The 7281-nt window shown below is 39.9% G+C and overlaps 1 pseudogene; it reads left to right on the forward strand.

Annotated features, from left to right (window-relative positions):
• The first annotated feature begins 1379 nt into the window (after positions 1-1379).
• Positions 1380-3920, forward strand: LOC123835809 (Y-box-binding protein 1-like; annotated as a pseudogene).
• Positions 3921-7281: the final 3361 nt, after the last annotated feature.

Here is a 7281-nt window from a genome sequence, read left to right on the forward strand (position 1 = left end):
ATTTCTTACAAGTGATCCGATCTTTGTCACAAGCTACTGGCTGGGTTAAAACCATCCTCTTCAGGTTTATGTTCAGTTTTTCAGAATTCTACTTGCTTTTTTTAATTTCTCCCCAAGATGGAGTCTGCATGTGAAAAGGAGCTCCTGGTCTCCCTTGGCTTCAGACAAAGGGCTAGAGTTGTGTGTGTGTGTGCTCTTGTGCTACTCTCTGGATCTTTGCTGGATTCTGCATCAATTCTTACCAGCCTGTCCTAGCTAGATTTGCTGGCATCCTCTGCTAGAGTTTGAGGCTGAAGAACATGGGATCTCTCCCTCTCCTGGCTTGGACAGAACTTACGGTCCTATCTGCCCTCTTGACCCAACTTCCGTTCTTTGAAGTACAGTGGCTGCAGCAGAGGTCTGGCTGTGATTCTCTTTTGCTTACTAGCCTATATAATCTGCTAGTAAAGTGTTAACCCCCGCTAGTCATCCCATCAATTACCAGACATCTCATCAGTTAACTTCCATGACTCTCCTTAGGGCATGTGAGAATTTCTGGATTCCTTACATGACCTTATAGCCAAACTGGAGATGTCCACTCAGGCTCTTTCTCTACCCAACCCTGCCATGTCTCTGACTTGACACTGAAATGGCTTCCCTGGGTTGGCTGCTCTCCCTCCCAACTGCCAAAGCAAACGTGGAGAAAAAACCCTCCAGAGTTACTGAGAATGGAGAAAAAGTAGGACTTTACTTAGCTCCTCATTGGTGGATATAGACTATTTTCCTTCCCTCCTACCTAAAGAAAGGAACTCCAAGTTTTGAATCTCCTGTTATACATTTTACCACTTATTAATTCTGCTTTTTAAAAAGTCATCTACCTATATTTCGTTTCTCTTTTCCTGAAAAATTCAGGTCCTGTGTATTAATTTCTTCCTCCAACACCACAACTATCCTAATTCTTGGTGATGCCAGCATCACCGAGATCCTCCAATATCTCTGGCCTCATATTCTTCAGTGATACTGGCCTTATTTCTGCCACTCACGCCTGTTTACAGCCTAGATTTTTTTTTTGTCCTTATTATTAGTGATATCTCTTCAGTCATTTCTATTTCCAGCTTCTCCTTCTCTGACCATCACTTTTCTCTCCAGCTGGCTCCCTTTAATGTCCCAGCTCCAACAATCCTTTTACACCCAGGGACTTGAAACTAGCTCATCTTCCACCTTTCCCATGTCCTTAAAATATGTCCTTATACCCTTTCTTCTGTTACAGTTCCATGTTTCATCCTTATAATCATTCCTTTGCTATAAAACCACTGCTCCCTTGTATCTCTCTTGTTTTATTATACTACCTGGCTATAAGACTGTTTATAGCACCCATGCCCATGCATGAAAAGTTGAACATGGCTGGAGAAAAACTTGCCATCATGCTGATTGGTCTCATTTTAAATTTATGGCACCCTCAAGTAGGCCCTAATGATGCCCAACAACCATTTATATTTCTTTTGTGTATTCACTCCCTCAGGCCTCAGATAACTTTTTGGACATTTTATTTCCTCTAGAACCTTTATCACTTCTTCTCTTACTCTCATTCTCTGCTAATGATAATAAAATAAAAGCAATCAGAAGACAGTTTGCCTTGGGTTACCCCTTCTCATGTTTCTACCAATGTATATCAAAGCTCGTGTGTTCTCCTTTAACTCCTTTATATGAATGAATTGTCTAAATTCCTAGCAAAGAACATGCCTCTTTTTGTGCACAAGGTCTCATGTCCTTATCCTTTTAAGAACTTCATGGTGATTCTCCTTTCTCATTCTTGCATCATCCGTTCTCTTCCTGTTGAACTTTTGCATGAGCATCTTAGTGATTTAACAAAACAAACTGCCTCTATATTTTTTTTTTTCCAGTTACTCCCCTCATTTCTCTGATTTATAGCAAAGCTCCTAAAGATTTGGCTCTCTGCATTTACTCCAATTCTTTCTTCTCTTCTGGACTGAACCTACTCAAGTCAGATTTCACACCCAGACCTCTTAAGAATGCTTGTGGTATTCGCCAATGATCTCCAGGTTGGCTAAATCCAATGCATTTCTTTGGATGTCTTAAAGATGATTCAGAACTAACATATCTCAATCTGAACTCTTCATCTTGTTCCCATCTCAAAATCAACATCCTCCTTTACTTCTTCAAAATAACTTTTCTGTATATACTGGAGTGGTGGATACATGATTCTATGATTTGTTAAAATCCATACAAAGCATTTGTTTTTTAATTTCATAGGATAAAATACAAAGCAATAAAAATTCAATGATGGCACTTCTTTATTCAAACTCTCCAAAGTTTGAGCCAAAGTCCTTACAATGGCCTACAAGTCCATTCTGCTTTAGTCATAGTGTGCCCTCTGTACCTCAAACATACAAGACCCACTCTCGTTTCAGGATCATTGTACCATAGTCAAAGAATGTAGACTAATATTGTTAATTTCAAGAAAACAAAATATTTTCATAATTGGCCTAATATGTGGCCAGTTTTTTTAAATGGTCAAGGGACATTTTAAAAGTATTATCTCTAGCATAAATTTTCAAAACCAAATTTATTATTAGTCATTCTCTTACCTAGCATCATTTTACTTTTGCTACTTAGTCTGTCAGATAATGAGAAAGGATAAAATGTCACAACAGTGGAAGTTTATTATCTAACATGATCAGCACTGGAATGAGTCAGTTAACCCAAAAGATCTATTATAAGACTGGGGATAGAGGGCGCCTGGGTGGCACAGTCGTTAAGCGTCTGCCTTCGGCTCAGGTCCTGATCCCAGGGTCCTGGGATCGAGCCCCGCATCGGGCTCCCTGCTGGGCTGGGAGCCTGCTTCTCCCTTTCCCACTCCCCCTCTTGTGTTCCTTCTCTCGCTTTGTCTGCCTCTGTCAAATAAATAAATAAAATCTTAAAAGAAAAAAAAAAAAGACTGGGGATAGAGTTCGAATGGGAGGGGGAGTGTGGAGAGCGGACCCCAGTGAGCCCTGAAGCAGCGCCCCCCCGCCCCAAGTGCCCTAGTTTCCATCACGCCCTGGGAGGCGGCCGCAGCTGCAGCTCCCTCGGCCTCACATCTGGGCACCTGCCGTTGGGGACAAGAAGGTCATCGCAAGGAAGGTTTTGGGAACAGTAAAATGGTTCAATGTGAGAAACGGATACGGCTTCAACAGGAATGACCCCAAGGAGGATGTATTTGTACACAAGCCTGCGAGAAAGAACAGTAACCCGGGGCAGCGCCTTCGCAGTGTAGGAGATGGAGAAACGGTGGAGTTGATGTTGTTGAAGGAGAAAAGGGTGCGGGGCAGCAGCGGTGACAGGCCCTGGCGGAGTTCCTCTGCTAATGATAATAAAATAAAATATGCAGCCGACCGGAGCCATTACAGATGCTATCCCGGCGCGGGCGTCCTCCACGCAATTCCCGGCAGAACTCCCAGAATAGTGAGAGTGGGGAAAAGAACAAGGGATCGGAAAGTGCTCCCAGAGGCCCGGCCCCAACGGTGCCGGCCCTATTGCAGGCGACAGTTCTCACCTTACTACATGCAGAGATCCTCTGGGCGGCGCCACAGTATTCGGCCCTCCTGTGCAGAGGGAAGGGATGGAAGGTGATGACAACCAGGGTGCGGGAGAGCAAGATGGACCAGTGAGACAATGTGTATCGGGGTTGTAGACACGATTCCGCAGGGGTCCTGCTCGCCACGGACAGCCTAGAGGGGATGTCAAGGAGGAAGATAAGGAAAATCAAGGAGAGGAGACCCAAGGTCAGCAGCCATCTCAATGTCGGTACCACCACAGCTTCAGTTGCCAACGCAGACGCCCAGAAAACCCTACACCACGAGATGGCAGAGACAAAAGCAGACGATCCAGCAGCTGAGAATTCCTCTGCTCCTGGGGCTGAGCAGAGTCAGGCTGAGTAAATGGCCAGTTTGCCATCTCTACGATCACTACCATCATCCAGCATGAAGGAATGAAGATGACATTCCAGCAATAAGAAATAAACAAAAGTTGGTACCGAAGACCTTAAGTGCTTGCTTTTTTGCCCATTGACCAGAGAAATAGAACTATCTGCATTATCTATGTAGCATGGGGTTCTTATTATTTTTACCTAAAGAGGTCTCTCTTTGGTAATGACAAACGTGTTTTTTAAAAAAGCCTGGTTTTTCTCAATACACCTTCAAAAGTTTTTAAATTGTTTTGTATCTGGTCGAGTTGAGATTTTTAAGAACTTCATTTTTAATTCGTAATAAAAGTTTACAATTTGAATTTTTTTATTTTCCAAAAAAGTTAACAAATGGCAAGCAGCCATTAATAAAGGTCTTAAACAATTTAAAAAGAAAGACTGGGGGCTAAAGAGAAATAATGGGGCTAAAGAGAAATAATGTATACATATTGAAAACTTTTGTTTTTGTTTTTGTTTGGATGAAAACATCACCTATATTTATTTGTTAATCTTTTGATGCAGGGCCAAAGCCTTAGAATGTGGGCCCTAAATTGGAGTTCAATAATTGTGTGGCTTAACCACACCTATTAGGTAAGTTCTGTCATTTTAAATGGATTTTGATTTTATTTTATTTTTTTAAAGATTTTATTTATTTATTCATTAGAGACAGAGAGAGGCAGAGGGAGAAACAGGCTTCCCACGGAGCAAGGAGCCCGATGAGGGACTCGATCCCAGGACCCCGAGGTCATGACCCGAGCCGAAGGCAGACGCTCAACCATCTGAGCTACCCAGGCGCCCTTAAATGGATTTTTAAAGTGGAGAGTTCAGAGACATTTTTGAAAGTGATCTGAGTATAGAATAATAGGTTTAGGTTTTTACAATTAATATTTGATCTAATAATTTACATTTGTGTCCCCACACCTACTTTGACAAGACTGTTGAGAGTCACATTGATTGAGGCTTTACAAACCTATTAAGTTTTAATTAAGTATAAACTTTCTACATATATTTAATACATAGTATTTATGCAATAGCAGGTTCAGTATCAAGTACTACATATGTAAACATGTCTGGGAACAAATATGACTGACCCTTGGTAAGCGTACAGTTCAATTTGTGGGAATAGAAGGATACGAGCATGCAGTGGGAGCAACCCATCAGTGGTTAGTGTTTGGAGTGCTATGGATATGTCAGCATGTTCTGCAGAGGAATAGAAATTGTTAATCTATAGAGTCCGTTAAGAGAGCTCTTACTGCATTACTGTGTTTCTGTTAATGTCAGCTTTTATTTTCAACCCATTTTTTTTGCTTTGTTTTATCCTTTATTTGATGCATGAAAGTTGATGACAGTTACAGCCTTTGAGCTTTGCTATTTCATACATAAAAGTAACATTCTTTGTTCCTTTGAAGCTTTCACCTTAAATTTGAATTTGTCTCTTACTGTTACTGTAACCTTTCTTTAGTACCCCTTATCTCTTTGCTTTGTTTTCTGTTGTAGCTAGAGTTTCTTTGATATTTTTCCTTTTTGTAACTTGGAAGGCCTCCAAATTGCTAGAGATCAATTTTAAGAATTTAAAAAACTTTCTGGTTTCTGGATTACTTGAAAGTATCAGTTTCAATAACTGTTGGCTTTCCTCTTTGAGATGAAGTGTTGGCAAACTTCCAGCTTTTTCACTCTCCTATCTAACTTATATTTTGTAATATATTTTCCATAATCATGATTCTTCACAAATATATATACATGCACACATACACGTATATGCACACTTAAACACACGTGCACACACTCAAACATATTTAATGCCCACTAGCAAATTCCTCTTCTATTGGCTACTTATTTGGATTAGTTTACTCGTGTATGACTTCAAATAGCTTCCTCCCCCTGCAGTGGCACATAAACGATGTACTTTTCACACCATGTTTTTATTTGAGAAATTTTCTTATATTGCTTATTTTCCAGAATAGCAATTTATTAGACTGTAGGTTTCATGAATCAGAATCCTTTCCTTTTAATATTAACAAATGTTAGTAGACAATAAATAGCATTTAATGTAGTCAAGGAGAAAAAAAAAACCTACATGATCAAATTGCTTTTCTTTGTAGGTGAATCTCCCCTCCCCCGCCCAGATGCTTGGAGGCTTTTTTTAATTTGCTCTCAGAAACGACTAATTTCATTAGGTATGGAGTGAATACTTTTTAGCTGTAGATTTGATCATAAATATGTTCTTTTAGTACACTTCTGGTTATTCCATCCCATCTGTTCTGTTTTCTCCTGCAGGAAATCTTATTCCCAAATGTTGGATTTCTGCTTTCTGTTCTCAGTGTCTCTCATTTTTTCTTTAGACTATATTCTGGGTGATTCTTAAAGTCTCTCTTCCAAAGCAGTGGTTTGATATTTAACATTACTGATTCTACTTTGCCTTTCAGTAGCACTTAAGCATATATATCTTCTAATACCTTTTAGAACTCTTCAGAAACTAAATTTTTTTAGTGTGACCCCCATCATCATCATCTTCATCTTGATTTAAGTATATTTGCATATCATTCATAGTCTGTTTTGTTTAATTTTGAGAGGGCAAAGCACTTTTCATTTAAAGTTTTCTTCTATGGGACGCCTGGGTGGCTCAGTCAGTTAAGCATCTGCCTTCGGCTCAGGTCATGATCCCAGGGTCCTGGGATCAAGTCCTCCATCAGGCTCCTTGCTCAGCAGGGAGCCTACTTCTCCCTCTGCCTGGTGCTTTTCCTACATGTGCTCATTCACGTGTTCTCTCTCTCTGACAAATAAATAAAATTTTTTTAAGTGTTTTTGCTATTTTAATACAGCTTCAAAAGCATACTTTGGCATCTGTACTTTGCATGTTACAGTTTCATTTTTATGTAGCAGATCTTTTTCATGAGTTTTTATAGGACTGAATGCATTGGGGCTACTCTAAGTAGTTTTGCCATTTGTTCCAAAATAGTAGAGGTGGATTCTCCTTGGTTCTCCTCTTCGTTCACCAAGGTCTCATAATACCCTTCAAAATTTAACTAAAATGCTGGATTTCATAAGTAAATGTTATGAGTTTAGTCATTAATTAGCCCACGGAAATATGGGCATTTTCACCTTTGTGGGGGTTTTATTTCTGTAAAGTTTATTCTTAATATCTGTTAAAACTATGGAACTAAAGGCCTATTTTCCCTATTTAGTTTTCTTTTCAGTCTACTTGAGTTCTAGAAAGTTTGACTCTATATAATCCTTTTAGTTTTCAGCTTGCTCAGTTGAGGGAATGCTGTATCCCTCATTCCTCTGGGAATTTGAAACTCTTCATTGTAAATCCTCCTTCACAACCTTAGACTGGG

This window comes from Mirounga angustirostris, unplaced genomic scaffold (genome assembly GCF_029215605.1).
Source record: "Mirounga angustirostris isolate CCGP_5_RB_7025 unplaced genomic scaffold, mMirAng1.0.hap1 SCAF_12, whole genome shotgun sequence".
Classification (NCBI taxonomy): domain Eukaryota; kingdom Metazoa; phylum Chordata; class Mammalia; order Carnivora; family Phocidae; genus Mirounga; species Mirounga angustirostris.